Below are 16,660 nucleotides of genomic sequence, written 5' to 3'. Positions count from 1 at the left end.
AAAGTGAGGCTTGTATAGTGTGTGTTGCCTCCAGTATGGTGTATGGTCACCCCTGACAGACAGACAGCATGCACAACGAGTATGCATGCTGTTAATAAGGGAGTTAAGGAGGACTTGTGGAAGAACCTCCCATTCTTCCACCAGAGCAATTTTTAACTCCAGAATGGCTCTGGGGGAGGTTGGCGAATCACAATAGCTCTCCCAAGAGCATCCCAAGCATGTTCAATAGGATTCAGGTCAGCGGATTTGGCTGGCCAATCCATTCGTTCAATAGCCTCGCTTTCCAGATACTCATCAACCATGAGAGCCCTATGTGGTCACGCATTGTCGCCCATAAAAATGAACTCAGGGACAACAGTGCCCCTGAAAAGACGCACATAGGGCTCTAGGACCTCCTGCCTATACCTCTGGGCATTCACGAAATTATTGTCAAGCACATGAAGTGGTGTGCAAGTATCTTGCATGTGCGAAAATAATATCTCTTAATTTTGTCCACCAGTGTATTTCATAAGCAAAGGTCCGCCTTGTTGTCTTCTAAGCATACCACTTTGGCATTTCCCTAAGACATGACAATAACAAATATTTCCAACTGGTAAACCTAGATTCCACACTTTTTTCATCACTCAACTGGCCATTAAAGTGTCCATTTCCATATGACTCGTACTTACGAATCCAATCGTTTATCTCTCGTTTATAAAGTTGTTTACGAAAAAGGAATTGAGTCATCTTGCACCTTTTGAGGTAACTGTTTTCATTATATCTTCTTCGAAGGAGATCTTGTGAAAGTATATGACCCATTTGATGTAAATGATGATCCATAAAAATAATATAATTTGATAAAGTTGGATGACCCATTTGTTTAAAGCTTATTTTTCTATCTTCTATCTTTTCTATCGTTTGCAAGTTTTTGCTTCATAATTGGGGTTAGTAAATCTCACCATGGGTTAAAACTTTACAAACTTCGTGCAATTTATACAAATTTATATAACTAAATTTTACTAATTTTCAAATTTTGGTAACTGATTTACCAAAACTTCTCGAGTGTAAATTACTTTGATCTTTGCATCATAAGGGAAATTTAAAAGTGACCCTAGTAAATCATAATGAAAGCTAAAAATATAAAAACCTATTACCATGTCTTAATTGTTAAAAATATGCCTTAATTTACTCTTGTAACTTCAGAGGCAAGTAAAATTCGAATTTTATTTTATTTCTTCTTTAATGTTTTAGTTATTGCTTAGATTTTACTGCCTTGTTTTTCCTGCCTGTAAATAATTGAAAAAACAATTCACACTATTTTTAAATTTATAGAAGAGTTTCATTTGGGACCAAACTTTAGTAGCACACTAAATAAAGATAACTTATAAATAAAAGCAAGAATAACACCTTGCAGAACTTGGGTGAAACATTTTAAAAAGAAAACCGTTTATTCTCTATAGACTTAGCATTTATGAAGAGGCACGCATTATCTTTATGAACTATTGCCTATTGGCAATTTTTAGACTTTTTATTGGCTCTCAGCTACCATACAATCTTTAATACTAATTTGGACTTTTAGTTTGGAATTTATACGACGTTTTCTAACCCTATGTTTACAACAAAGCTAAACGTTAATTATTGACTACAAAGCTAAACGTTAATTATTGACTACAAAGCTAAACGTTAAAGCTAACAGTTAATTTACTACACTAAACTTTCTATCACTAAAATAGGCGACTTTTAAATAAAATAAAATACATTCTGAATGTATTTAACCAGAATATAATGTTTTGATTAAATGATAGTCAAATATGAATTAATATTTACTGATATTTGTTTCAATTAAACGTGGAAGTTGCATTTTCATAGGTTTCTTTCGATGGATGAGATGGAAATTTGTACTTAAGTATCAACGCTACAATAGGTACCATGATAATCAATAAAATTGTAACAGAAATTCGTAGTAATAAACTGCACTGAACACTACTAACTACTGAACACTGTACTAATATAAGCAAAAAAAGAAAAAATAGTTCTGGATAAAGTTTCAAACTACAATATTCTACAGTAATAATGAAAATTCTGACTCAGGAGTACCTTTCCAAACTATACAATGAATAAACCAAAAATATTATCACCTATACAAAAACTTATACAAGGAAATAAAAAGTTTAAAAATATTGAACCCCGGAAGAATACTTATCAAGTACTTATGCGTGATGTATTAAACTGTGAAAATATTTTCCGTATTTTTAGAAGCAGAATTACACAGAGAGATTACAAGCAAAACACCCGGAAGTAACACATGCCAATAATCTAACCAAGATGGTTTTTCAATTCACCAGCACACATTTTTAAAGCCCTTTTCGAAGCTCTTTCGCCAAGGAAAATAAAAAAAAGTCACAGTTTCAATGCCCAACAACTAAAGCAAAGTTGTAATTTTAAGCCATATTTGAATTCTTGTCGTGAAGAATTATCTGCGCTTTAGAACGGACAAATAGACTTAAATATTTTAAAAGTTATTAAACTTTTTTTAAAAAAAAAAATCGCAAATATGGTGACATTTTTTCACCTTGATGAAAACTATGCCTTATCCTAATTTTTTGTCAATGTTTATGATCCCAGGTGAGGCAGCATTGGAGTAAGTTTTAAAATATTAAAACATTAGACCAGAAACCCCTTGCCTTTTCATAAAGCTATAAATCTTCTTCGTATTGACGTTTCGCTTCTTTTTCAAACTAAGCACTAGCTAAAGATAGCAATCTTTCTCTAAATCCCATGAGTAACTGTTGTATATTCACAACAGTTATGAAAATGGTATATTATTCGCAAAAAACGCATTATTCGATGTGTTCGTAGCTAGAAAAGTTTTTTTATAATCTAAATTAAAAGAATTTTTATGTTATTCCCGATTAAATTCGTAAATTATTCATATTTACTACTATTCTTTTTTATGGAATTGGTATTTGTTTATTGCCTACTTTTCGGAAAAGATTATAAACTTTATTAACCTGAAATGTTCTATAGTAGCGGGAGATTATATATACTAGCATAAATGATCCTTAAAGATTACGTTTGTCTCAAATATTAAACTATAAATATTCAAAACTGTCTTCTATCGAAAGAAATTTCCTCCCCACTAATAATATTTTAAAACTTCCTTAAGAATACATTTAATAAACACAACTAAAATGATATTCTTCTCTCAGTTGATAATGAATGGTAATAAAAATTAACTATTCCCAACAAGGAATTGGAACAAAGAGGTGAATAAATAATAAGTTTTAATTTAACAAATTGAGCCTTCACAATTCATTTACAGCAGCTTAGTAATGTTTTAGATACGTGAATGAATTTGCATTTTTCAAATAAACTATTACGTTTCAACGCCTTTTTATGCTCTATGTATGTATAACTATTTCTGGTCTTTTAATTATTCATGGATCTTTTGTTCGATAATGCTTGTTCTGTTTGGAAAAGGAGGATAAATTTGCGATATGCGTCAAAAATAATTAATTTAATTTTCTTTCAGGAATTAAGAGGTTTTAATGATTATTTAAATTTGCTCTTTCAATAGAATGAATCATTATCACTGATTTCACATAACATTTCTGTGAAAAAAAGCTATTTCTGATTTTTTTCAATGCTTGGATTTATTACTTCGTCTGGCAATTAAATGCTTTGAATTTTATTAAAGAAATGTATATTTGCTTTCTTCAAGCAATTATACACTATATGTGTTTAATACAATTATATTCCTCAATTTGTAGTGATATTTAAATTCTTTTTTTAGTTTTTGGTAATTAATAAAATAATGTTATGCAATAAAAGAAATTGACTTTAAAATAATTATTATTGACTTTAAAATAATACCTCAAAGACGAATTTAATTTTTAATTTATGTAATATTATTATTTAAAGATTTTTTCAATGCAAACTGGCATTTTCTAATTTTTTTCACAGAATTATTACGTAACTCGATATGCAAATATTTAAAAAAAATTTGATAGTTTGTTATTAGAGGTAGTTAATAGAATTGTTTTAATTACTTTGCTTTGCTTTGTTTCCTTATTAGAATTTTATTTGTTGATATGATTTGATTTATAGTTTATATCGTAGGAATTGTTAAAACTAATAGCGTTCTTAGCTTTTATTGGATAATTGTTAATTTTTTTAGTTTTTTTTTTGAAACTTTTTGGTGTGAATCTTAGTCTTCATAAAATGATGTATAGTAAATTTATCTTCTCAAAATAATCATAATATTGTAAATTTCTGTAATCATAGTATTGTAAATTGCTAATCTAAACTAATTTTGAAAACACATTATAGAAAAAGCATGCAATAAAGAACAACAAGTATGCAATAACCACACAGAAAGCATGGTGGGTAAAGGCTTTGTCTCTTGCTTCTTAGGCCGGAGTTCGATTCCTCATGATATAGGTTTAAAAGGATTCTCCTTTCTTTGATCTTGTCTTGTTTGTGGTTCATAATCTACTTTGATATTATGTTCCAGTTGGTTTCTGCTATTTGCTAGAAACGTATTTTTCAGAACATAATTTAACGAGGAATTTTTTTAATATTTACAGGCAGTTCTATTTTATTTCTTTTTACAGTACAGATTAAAAGCAAATTCCAAACTATAGGGTGAACCGTATCACTTCTAGTCAGACTATATTTCAAAGGCCATGGTAGCTGCAGTGCCTTTCCCATAATTTGACTGAGAAGTTTTGTACAGTATGATAATAAGTGTGTCGTAGTTAAACATCCGGTGAACATAACACAGCTGAAAGTGTAGCTAAAAAATCTGTCGAATCAGAAAATAAATAATCATAACCTGACTTAATTTTCATTTATGCCCATAGCTGTTGCTTGTTTAAATATAAATTAAGCATAGATAAAAGTTACTAAAATTCCGGATTCTTAAAACTAACTCTAAACTAATTTTGTACTTGATTAAACCACAGATAAAATGGTGGCCGCGTCAATTTACTTCGCCATTTCTTCCGTAGAACGACTACATAATATTTATTTACATTACATTACGACTACATTAATGCGCATAGTAGTTGCTTGTTTAAATATAAATTAAGCATAGATAAAAGTTACTAAAATTCCGGATTCTTAAAACTAACTCTAAACTAATTTTGTACTTGATTAAACCACAGATAAAATGGTGGCCGCGTCAATTTACTTCGCCATTTCTTCCGTAGAACGACTACATAATATTTATTTACATTACATTACGACTACATTAATGCGCATAGTAGTTGCTTGTTTAAATATAAATTAAGCATAGATAAAAGTTACTAAAATTCCGGATTCTTAAAACTAACTCTAAACTAATTTTGTACTTGATTAAACCACAGATAAAATGGTGGCCGCGTCAATTTACTTCGCCATTTCTTCCGTAGAACGACTACATAATATTTATTTACATTACATTACGACTACATTAATGCGCATAGTAGTTGCTTGTTTAAATATAAATTAAGCATAGATAAAAGTTACTAAAATTCCGGATTCTTAAAACTAACTCTAAACTAATTTTGTACTTGATTAAACCACAGATAAAATGGTGGCCGCGTCAATTTACTTCGCCATTTCTTCCGTAGAACGACTACATAATATTTATTTACATTACATTACGACTACATTAATGCGCATAGTAGTTGCTTGTTTAAATATAAATTAAGCATAGATAAAAGTTACTAAAATTCCGGATTCTTAAAACTAACTCTAAACTAATTTTGTACTTGATTAAACCACAGATAAAATGGTGGCCGCGTCAATTTACTTCGCCATTTCTTCCGTAGAACGACTACATAATATTTATTTACATTACATTACGACTACATTAATGCGCATAGTAGTTGCTTGTTTAAATATAAATTAAGCATAGATAAAAGTTACTAAAATTCCGGATTCCTAAAACCAACTCTAAACTAATTTTGTACTTGATTAAACCACTGATAAAATGGTGACCGCGTCAATTTACTTCTCCATTTCTTCCGTAGAACGACTACGTAATATTTATTTACATTACATTACGACTACATTAATGCGCATAGTAGTTGCTTGTTTAAATATAAATTAAGCATAGATAAAATTTACTAAAATTCCGGATTCCTAAAACCAACTCTAAACTAATTTTGTACTTGATTAAACCACTGATAAAATGGTGGCCGCGTCAATTTACTTCTCCATTTCTTCCGTAGAACGACTACATAATATTTATTTACATTACATTACGACTACATTAATGCACATAGTAGTTGCTTGTTTAAATATAAATTAAGCATAGATAAAAGTTACTAAAATTCCGGATTCCTAAAACCAACTCTAAACTAATTTTGTACTTGATTAAACCACTGATAAAATGGTGGCCGCGTCAATTTACTTCGCCATTTCTTCCGTAGAACGACTACACAATATTTATTTCTCACGTCATTAAACATAGAGAGAACCGACGTTGTGGTGCCATTTTTAAATCAATATCCAATAAGGAAAGACAGAAACGAACTTCCGATGGAACGTCTAACAAGATTCCTTCCGAAGACAAAAAGCCTCCACAATATTTCAAATGTTCCATAAGATAATGACCCACAAACAAAGAATGAGGGGAACGAATTCCTCGAGGCAGATGGAATGGTTGGAAATCGAAATATGAATATTTGTTCCTTGAGAAGCGTGTTATATTCTTCGTCCCCTGGCTGCTTCTTCAATTTTCGTTCATTTTTTTTCCATTTTTTTTTTCTTCATCTCTGCTGAAGACCCGGCCTGAATGGTAATGATGTTATTGTTTATCTTGCTGCGTATGCCATCGTCGAACTGAGTAAATAGGAAAGGACATGAAAAATGCAACTCGACGGAAGCATGCTCTTCTGAAAACAATTTTTTCTCATCCATAGTTGGCGTTCCATTCTGAATAAGGAGAGACGTCAAATGCATTTTTCGCCTCATTTTGCATTGGTTGGCTCTATGTAAATTTGAGATAAAGTAGTTGCCAGATGCTGCTCTTGTGCTATGATAATCCTTTCATTCGTATGTGTGCACAACTACTCGAATTTGGACAATGAGTGGTAATGCCAAGGAAATGAATTTTAGACTTCATATCTGGAAATGGGATATAAAGCTATCACTATTATTTTTAAAAAAGTCTTATAAGGTTTATGATTCAGACCCTAATATAACAGTGACTTTACCAATTTAGGAAATTAATTTGCAATATTAGTTTTCAATTTGCTTTGCTTAGATTATTGTAAATTTGAGATTAAGTAGTGACCAGATGCTGTTTGAGTGTTATGATAATCCTCTTACTTATTTGCATATATGATGTATGGTCGATTTGAATTGTGCTCCCGGCTCGCACCCAACCCGCTGTTTGCTGTGAATTTATCGACCAAAGTGAACTGTACGATTAATTAATTTTAAGTGCTTAGATTAAAATTATATCCCTTAAATGGTATAGAAACAATCGATCTGGAATTAAGTTTTCATTCTCACAATTCTTTGGGTTGTTCAGCATTATATTTGGAGAGATATTACATCTCAGTTTTTGCATTGTAGCATAGGTTACCAAGTTAGTTAATTAGGTCACTACGCCACCTAATTAATGTTTCTAAATTTATTTAAAACAAAGACTTTATTTTGATTATATTACTGTTATACTTTCTATAAAACTAAGTAATTTAAAATCAATAATAATTGAATTAAAGAAAATTTTATGTCAAAAAGCAAGCTTAGTAAATATAAGTAGTGCGCATGCGCTCAGAGGAAACATGCAAAATTGCCTTACTATTATCGACGATAATGATGACTAATTTTGGTTATAGAAACTACTGGTACTATAACAGTTGGTGCAGCTTAGATACGCGAAAATGTTCTTTTTACGGCTTCTTAAAAGTACCGGAGAAATTGACTTGAATTTTGACTATTAGTTGGTTTCGAACATCAGCATTATGTCAAATGATACTGTATGCAGTAAAATTTTGTTTTGATATAATAAACTACAAAAAGCGTGTTTGTTTCATCTAATAACGTAACGTAACCGGGGAGGAAAACGGCTAATAATAAATAAAACAAATTGGAATTTTAATTGCTTTGATATATGTCTTTCAGTTTTAAAAATAACTTCTTTGTGATACTCAGTACTGATTTATTAATTGTTTACTTTGTTCGGTCCACACGATAATGGATATTCAGCTAGTATCCAATAATTTGCATCTACGCGACCTAAGCATAATTAAAAAAGAAACTTTCCTGTACACAATTTCAAAACTAAAAATTTAACTGTTCCAAAAATTTCTTCTTGAATTTCGGTACATGCATTGTGAATGGTATTTTCAAGAAAAAAGATATTGTATACTTCGTTTAAAAGGTGATATAAGTTTTGATTTTGTTCAGAATTTTTGTTTAAATTTCGTGAATCTTATTTTTGATTAATAAAAATTCCCGCTATGACCTATTGTATGTGTGTGCCCGGCAACAACCTGTATATGAATTTTAATGTGAGCTTAAAAATGTGTTGAAAAGCGAATAAGCGATACCGATAGTTAAAATTATTTAATCTGATTTTATTCGATTCAGAAAGAAATACACAAATGAAATGCTAGCGCACACGTACATCGCAATTATTGACGAAACAAGTGGCTGAAATCCTCAAAAACATTAACTTTGTTGTGTTAATAAAGATTACGGAGTTGCTCGTGGCAACGATAATTTTCATAAGGTCTTCAGTCAAGTTTATGAGCATCTCGTACACTAAAGGTTTCACGATGTGGTCAGAAGAACAAAAATCGATCGTGTTAACGTCCGGTGAGCTTGGAGGCCATTCCAATTAATCTTTTCTAACACTAAGTGGAATGCCATGCTCCATTTAATTTTAAATATTATTCGCCTAAGTAGCCACGTTATCTTCTATATTTAAAAGAAAAATAATGAAGAATCATAAAAAAAAAACTGGCAAATTTAGCAAAATTACCATACTAGTAGAGCCATTTATGGTAAAAGAAACAATAATTTTGGTATTTAAAGCAAAATATAGGGTACTTAAACAAACCGTTTGATAATTTTACCGTTCTCTATGGTAGCGGTTAACCAGAATTTCAGGTTTAAAAAATTACACAAAGTAAAAATTTCTATACAAAACTTTGAAATTGCCACAAGCTTCATAAATGCTGCAGTTTGTAGGTTGTGATGCCAGAATTGGCATACACATATTTATTTTCTATCTTTTAAAATATCCTTCATTACTTAAGCTTATTTTTATTAATAGAATTACTTTTAAAATAAATCAAAAACTTAATCTTTTTAAACGAACATAAAATATTTATTTCTTCTCTTCCAGATCAATGTAACGGATACTTTCTTTTTATTTCATTATTATGCAGACATATAAATTCACTGTCGCCTCTAATCGAAAACAAAAATCTATTTATAACTTTTGATTCTAATTTTCCAACGGCGAAATGTTTCGGTTGCATGGTTATAATAATTCACATAAATTTGTTGGCGACTCGTGATCGCCAAGGTGTTCTTTTTAACCCATGTGGATATGCTAGTTGGCTTTGTTTTTGGCTATGATATATTATGATAAATCGCCAAATTTTGGATCTCCTACCCATACTCTTTCTCTGTCCGTTGAGAATAAATATATTCACTTTGAATTTCTAAATTGGAGAGGCTGGCACCCCTTCGGGGGCCTCCCCAGCCTCAATTTTCTAACGGTCAGAAATGTTGTTCTGGCTTTATGATCTCTCAATAGAGAGTATTCTTATTTCATCCCTTTAAGGGATTTCTTATTTTTTGAAGAAATGGCCATTTTCTAATTTACAAATTATGCTTAATAAAATCTAAATTTACATTCAACGATTTGTACATCATTTCCTGGAAACGTTATCGTTTTTATTCATTCAATATTGGCCAAAATGAACATTCATAATTCCACTATACATCAACCACGCCTAATGAAGGAAGCAGCAAAGCAATCTTCATTATAAAACTGGTGCCTTAAGACGGGGAAACGTATCTTTGAAGAAAATTGCCAACCATGTATAATCCCTATTCCTATTTGCATCCTGTTTGAAACTCCAGCCGATATCAAAATCTTCAAGATCCTGATAAAAATTTCCGAATGTCATCAGCAGCCTACCAGTGCGTTTGAAAAACGAGTCATCTGTGTTTCTCATAAAACTGTCTGAAATCAATTTCTACGGTGTTTCGTGTGTTTCTCAAGAAAAGCTAACGGAAATGGTCAACTGTGTGTGTGTCACTCTCAACAGTGAATATCTTTTTTCTCTCTTTCACATCAAAATCAGAGAGAAATTTTTTTTACACTAACTGCAGTGCCTTTTTTTTTTGCAGTAAAATTTTTTTAAAATTACACAATTATAAGATAATTGCATTTAGTGCTTTTCAATTTCTAACTGATTATTTTACAGATTCAGTACTTAATATTTTCAATGCATAACATTTTTTAAAGCAATTATTTCTTATTCTCATTAAATATTTTTGGAATTAATTTTCATTTAATATGAATATCTTATATTCTATTTATTTTAATGATTACAATTTATTATTGCTGTTATATTTTCATTTTTAAAAATGATTATTATTTTTCTTAACTTGATATTTTAATTGGTATAACTATTTTTCATTTTATATATCTATATATAATTTTAAGTTATCTGATTATTAAATATGTCTAAACGTAAAAACAATATAAACTTTCATATTCAACCCTTTGCTGGTGATCCAACCACATCAAAGTTTTTCTTTCTTCAATTAGAAGATTATGTTAAGATAAATTCTTTAGATGAAGAACAAGCTATTGCAACTTTTAGATCTTTAATATCAGGCAATGCTTTAAAATTTTATATTGAAGAACCTTCATTGGTTAAAATGAAAACACTAACTGAAATAAAACATAAATTTTTGGATTTTTTTAGACAAGATGATAATTCATCTATTTTTGCTTTGAATAAAATTTTGTTGAAACCTCAGGAGACAATAAGATCCCTTGCTCATAGGATAAACATAACTTTCCATGAAGTGTATCCTAACTTAAATGATTCAGATGCAATTGATACTTTAAAGTACACGCATCTAATGGGAGCTCTTCCTCATGATATTAAGGTCACAATTTTGAAAGAAAATATAAAAACTTATGAGAATGCTGTCGAAAGAGCACAACAACTTCAGAATATAGACTCGGCTATTAACAATCAATTTAAAGGTAATGATGAGATCTTAAATCTAAATTCGGAAATTTCAAATTTAAAAGAGCAGATAAACAATATTGTTTCAAATAATAATGATAATAAAAATAAATCTGATGGAAATAAGAGACAATTTGAAAACAAAAATAGAAATTTTAAATCGAAAACTTATTCGAATAGTAGTAATTATCGTAAAGCCCCTTATCATAATAACCAACATACCTTTCGGCAGAATTTTTGTGTTTTCTGTGGCAAGCATGGTCACATTATGAAATTTTGTAGAGAATTTTTGAATATTTCTCAATCGGATGTGCAGATTAATCAACATAATAGAAATTTTCAAACTCGAAGGAACTTTAGAAGCAATAGATTTTACCCCAATAGAAGTTACCAAAATAATAGAGATCACTCGTATAATAATCCTAATTATAATAATGACAATAGACAACAAACTTATCCAAATCCTAATGCCACCACTTTTAACCCCAATTTAAACTAAATTTTAGCTCAAATAAGGCTGATGCATTTGAGCTATCACCTAATATTGTGTCATCAGCTAATAATAAGTCGAGCATTAATGAAAAGAAAGATAATTTTACCCAAACAGTTAATAAAATAAAAATGCAAAATGAATGTTTTACTCAAACTAATGAACTTAATGAAATTATTGCAAATGTACACAATGAAATACCTAAACTACCCCTCATTAATGTACAACTTAAAGATTATTCTGCCCCATTTCTGATTGATTCAGGCTCTTCTCTTTCAATAATTTCTAATGAAACATTTAATAAACTTAAACATAACATTAAATATAAATATATTTCACGTTCAGTTTCAATTAGTACTATAAACTCTAAGGTTTCATTTTTAAGTTGTATTCAAATCTCATTTAAAATTAACAACAAGCTATACAAACATACACTTTTTGTTACACATTTAGATAATTCAGTTTTTGAAGGGATATTGGGATATGATTTTATGCTAATGCATAACATTCAATTGTCACCTAAGGGCAATTTTATAACAATTAATGGCGAAAAAGTACCATTAATAGGACAAAAACAAACTACGGATAATGTAGACATTGATTTTGATGGAGATATTGTGTCGGATATTTGTGGAGAGATTCATAATGTAAATAAACAAAATGTAAACAAACAAAATTTGGACACTAAACAAAATGGTCAAACTGTACTAAATCATAAAATTTTGTTGAATCCTGAAGAATATATTTATGCTAAAGTAATAGTTAAGAATCCTTTGAATACTAACGTAATTTTTGAACCAAGTATAGACTATAAAAATATTGAAATTTATTCTTCAGTACATAACTTAGATCAAGTTAAAAATTTTCATGGATTCTATAACAAAAAGAATAAGTACTATGCTTGTAATATTTTTCTTAAAAATAAATCTGAAGAGACTTTGCATTTAAATAAAGGACAAGCTATCGGCCAAATGTATCCTATAGATACTATCCAAGATTATGACTATTCAAAATTAAATTTAAATGATTCTATTGCCAATAATCAAGAACTAGACCAAACTAAAAGACAGGAATTTTTAAATTTAATTGTACCAACAAAAGATATTGTGGACTTAAGAAAAAGGGAATTGAAAGAAGATGATTTCCAGCTAGGTCATCTTGATGAAGCAAAACAAAAGCAATTAAAACATTTATTGTTAGAAAATTATCAAGTCTTTTCAAAATCTTTAAAGACACTCGGGCACACAGATAAAGTAATACCTGAAATTTCTTTTATTCATGATTATCCTATTCGCACTTTGCCATTTCCTGTGCCTCAAGCTCTTCAACAAGAGACACTTAAGCAATTGCATGAAATGGTCGAAGCAGGATTGATCGAAAGGAGTGCAACACAGTGGTCTTGCCCAATGCTTTTGGTTAAGAAAAAGAATACTAATGACCCCAAACAAAAACAAAAATTTAGATTAGCTTTAGACCTACGATTAATTAACAGCATTGTTAAACATTCGGCTTACCCACTTCCTAAGATTCAAAATATTATTCTAAATTTATCTAATTATAAATTCTTTTCATCATATGATCTTCCTAGTGCTTTTTGGCAATTGAACCTCCCTGAAGAATACCAAGATAAGCTAGCATTTACAACCCCTTGGGGAACTTTTAAAAATAAAAGATTAGTTTTTGGCTTAAAAACAGCTTCTGCAACTTTTCAGGCCCTTATGGATTCAATAATTGAGGAAACTCGACTAGAGGGAATTTTCGCGTATCAAGATGATATAGTCATTGCAAGTAATTCTTTTGAGGAAACGGTAGAAAAACTTAAGGTTCTCATTTCTGTTTTAACTAAATATAATATAACTCTATCACCAAGTAAATGTAAATTTCACCTTCAAGAAATTGATTATTTAGGATTTAAAATATCAGAACAAAACGTTTTACCAATTGAATCAAACATCATTTCTTTCTTCATTATATAGGTGCAGGTAGAGAATATTTGCACAAAAACCGCAACTTTGATAAAATTTTTTCACCTTCATAGAAGCTGCAGAATTTTTGCAGATCATATACTTTCACAAAAACTACAGTGTTCATGATGACTTCTTGTGATTTAAATGCCGCAGTTATATGAAGGTTTTCTCTACCTGAGCGCAATATATAGCTTCTATAAAGGTTATTTTCTTTAGGAAAAACTAGTGCTATTTCTATTACGATTTATGGAGGTTTTTGATAGTTTTTTTTATACTAATCATTTATGCAGAGTTCAATTAATATATATATATACGGTTTCCAGCAGATCACCGAAGTCAAGCATCACTGGCTGCGGTCAGTGTGCGGGTAGGTGACTACTTGGATTACTCTGCGTAGGGACCGGGGGTGTGCGGTATTGGTCCTCATTAAATTGTTCTACTGCAAAGTGCTCGACTTCGCATGCAGGTCGTCGGGATACCGAAGCAGGGGTGCCCTCCCCTCTGCAGAGGATCGAAATTGTGATGGCATGTCTTCGGATCATCCTCAGGGATGTTTCCCAGACCGTCGCCAATAGCCCATTGTGCAGCTCTAGTGCGACGTAAATGAACTACAACAACTTTTATTATCATACATTTATCATCAAATATAAAACTGAAAATGGAATTTAACGAAATAAACGATTTCATGCCATACCTGAAAGTACCAAAATTTTCTTCGAAACTGTCACAAGTTGTACCGATTATTTGGTAATTATAACCTTACTTCTCATCTGTGCCTTTCGTAATAATTTGCTTGCACTTTTATGATTTATTTAATAGGGTGTTTTATTCATGATGCTATTAGATAAATAAATATTATTTATTATTTTACTATAATTCTATGGTGACCATTTTGCGTTTCTTTTAGGGGGGTAGCGGAGTTTTATTTATTTATTTTATTTCATATGTAAAATTTGTCAATACACAAAAATTTTTTTTTTAGATAGAAATACAGATAGCTCAATTTTAAGAAAGGCAGAAAGATTATAAATCTAAGGTTATAGCGGAATTTAGATCCACTGCAAATAAGATTTATAGCTGTTAGTAGAACAGCAATGTTTCACAGCGAGGTGCAAAGCAAATCAACCATATATTAATGGGGTCTCCAACCGTGGAAAATTGTTCTTCTGCCAAACGCTTTAAAGCGAAGAGGTAACATATTCAATACCTTTGATTTGTTTTTTTCCCCATTAATTTTGTGATATTCTGTAATTTGACTGGAGAAAAGCTATCCTTTGCATTAAGAACACGCATTTAAACCATATTCCTTTATTTACTTTTTTCACATCCATAGTTGCACTTGGATTCGAACACGACTTGGATATTCTTAACAGCGTTTGGCAGAAAGACGCGACTGCTGTAAAAAGATAATTAAAAACATTACTAATACAAGGATTTATTTAATTTTATATTTATAATTACTCATACATATGCAGGTTTGTGTGTTTATTACAAAATACGACAAGTTGAAGGACAGATTGTGCAAATCAGAGAAATACATTACAAAGATGCATCTATTGTAACGTGGAAGTAGCTGGTTTGAATGCCACCGTAATCCAGGATGTTTGTGCTGGTTTTCTCTAATTTATGTTAACTGTATTTCGACTTAACAAGCACATATAAACTGAGATTTGTATTGAGCATAAGATCCTGTTTATGTGCACGTAACAATAGCTAAATACATATGTAAATCAATAGATACATAAAGGGTTGTGGCGTTGTTTAAATCTGCTACTTCCACACTTCCATTTTAGGACTATGGAAAGCTCTTAATGCGTAAAAGCTAAGCTACTGATTCAGTTTAGCCCTGTTCAGGCATTTGTATATTTGATAATGAACCTTTTTTTGTTTTTTGTAGATGTGTGCTGAGGCTAAATTACATAGCTTACATAGGAAAAGAAGCAATTTACCAACGTGAAACAAATTACTTTGGTTCCAATCGCTCTTTTAAATTAATATTTCCTTACTATTGTCTATTAATTATGTTTTTTCTCTTATGCCTTGTCATACAAACTAAGTAGAAGAGAATGTTGCACCTTGTAACGATCTCGAATTTTGAATTTTTTGTATAATACTATGTTTAAAATTTGTTGTCTAATAGCTCATAATATGTGTCTAATACATAATAATAATTAAGTTTGTCCACAAATAAGAATTTTTTTTGGGCGAATATTGTCATGCTTTTCAGGAAATGTGTCTTTTTAACGAACGAAAAATTAATCTAAGGTAAAGAATAATTCTGTACCTTGGACTATGTAAAATTGTGTCTCGGACTATGTAAAATTGTATCTTGGACTATGTCAACTCGGACTATATCAAATTGTATCTTGGACTATGTCAAATTGTATCTTGGACTATGTCAAATTGTATCTTGGACTATGTCAAATTGTATCCTAGACTACGTCAAATTGTATCCTAGACTATGTCAAATTGTATCCTAGACTATGTCAAATTGTATCTTGACTATGTCAAACTGTATCTTGAACTATGTCAAACTGTATCTTGAACTATGTCAAATTGTATCTTAGACTATGTCAAATTGTATCTTGAACTATGTCGAATTGTATATTAGACTATGTCAAATTGTACCTTGGACCGTTGGATGATACTACTTGAATAGCATTAATTGAGAGTTTTTCTTAAACTTATTAGTTGATTTAACTTGATTAGTTGAATTGAAAGTTAATTTTCCTACCACCTGCATAAGCTAAAATGACTCAAGTTAGTAATAAATATTTTAATTGAATGAACATTTCAATTTAATACTTCAAAAAATAATAAATGTACTACAAACATAAACTTCCGTTCATATTGTGAGTGAGTAAGTCAGTAGAGTAATATAACCCGTAGGGGAATATAAATATATGTGTTAGCTGCACCTGGTACTCGTATCTTGGACAGGCCTGAAGTATAATTCAGAGACTGGTTCCATGTACTACATTCGCACACTTTTTTAATTTTGTTAAGTT

The sequence above is a fragment of the Parasteatoda tepidariorum genome, chromosome 8 (assembly GCF_982258835.1).
Source record: "Parasteatoda tepidariorum strain Cologne lab strain chromosome 8, Ptep-v5.0, whole genome shotgun sequence".
Classification (NCBI taxonomy): domain Eukaryota; kingdom Metazoa; phylum Arthropoda; class Arachnida; order Araneae; family Theridiidae; genus Parasteatoda; species Parasteatoda tepidariorum.
The sequence above is the reverse complement of the archived record's forward strand: the minus strand, read 5'-3'. Positions refer to the sequence as shown.